Source organism: Heterodontus francisci, unplaced genomic scaffold, assembly GCF_036365525.1.
Source record: "Heterodontus francisci isolate sHetFra1 unplaced genomic scaffold, sHetFra1.hap1 HAP1_SCAFFOLD_286, whole genome shotgun sequence".
Taxonomy (NCBI): domain Eukaryota; kingdom Metazoa; phylum Chordata; class Chondrichthyes; order Heterodontiformes; family Heterodontidae; genus Heterodontus; species Heterodontus francisci.
This window is the reverse complement of record NW_027141006.1, coordinates 2,143,259-2,144,330: the sequence shown is the minus strand read 5'-3', so window position 1 is coordinate 2,144,330 and position 1,072 is coordinate 2,143,259.

The window sequence follows — 1,072 nt, the reverse complement described above, 5'->3', positions numbered from 1 at the left end:
GAAATAATTAATGAATTAATTTCTTTGATGAAGTTTCAGAGAGAGTTGACGAGGGTGGTGAGGTTAATGGTGCGTGTCTGGACATCAAAATTGTGTTTGAAAAGGTACCATAAACTAGACTTGGGGCAGCACAATGGCACAGTGGTTGGCACTGCAACCTCACAGCTCTCGCAACCCAGGTTCAGTTCTGGGTACTGCCTGTGCAGAGTTTGCAAGTTCTCCCTGTGACTGTGTGTGTTTCTGCTGGGTGCTCCAGTTTCCTCCCACAAGCAAATACTGCAGGTTAATAGGTAAATTGGCTGTTGTAAATTGTCCCGAGTGTAGGTAAGAGAATGGTGGGGATGTGGTAGGGAATATGGGATTATGTTGTAGGATTACTATAAATGGGTGGTGGTTGGTCAGCACAGACTCAGTGGGCCGGATGGCCTGTTTCAGTTTTGCATCTCTCTGTGACTTGTTAACAAAATTCAAGCAGAAGGGATTAAAGGGGCAGTGGCAGTGTGGCTCCAAAATTGGCTGCAGGGTAAAAAGTAGGGTGAATGCTTGTTTTTCAGAATGGAGGGAGTTATACAGTAATGTCCTTGTTGTTGCAATATGTTCAATGTCAGACCCCGAGCTGTCCGAGGGATGGGGCAATTTGTGATGTTCCTGTGGTTGCAATATTTGCAGTGTCTGACCTTGATCTGTCACAGGGAAGTGGCATTTATGAGGTCCCTGTGGGGTGCTGTTTGTTTGGTGTGTCACACTGACCTGTCCCAGAGAGCGGGAAGGTTGTGATGTCCTTGTGGGTTGCAATCTGTTCAGTGTCTGACTCTGATCTGTACCAGGGATGGGGCAGTGTGTGATATCCTTGTGCATGTCATACAGGCCCACTGGTGTGTGGTTCCATCCTGATGCCAAGAAACAGAGCCCCATCTCTGGGCAAAAAGTCTCACTTCTCGATGGGTGTCTCGAGAAGACACAGTGGCGCAGTGGTTAGCACCGCAGTCTCACACCTCCAGTGACCCGCGTTCGATTCTGGGTACTGCCTGTGCAGAGTTTACAAGTTCTCCCTGTGACCACTTGGGTTTCT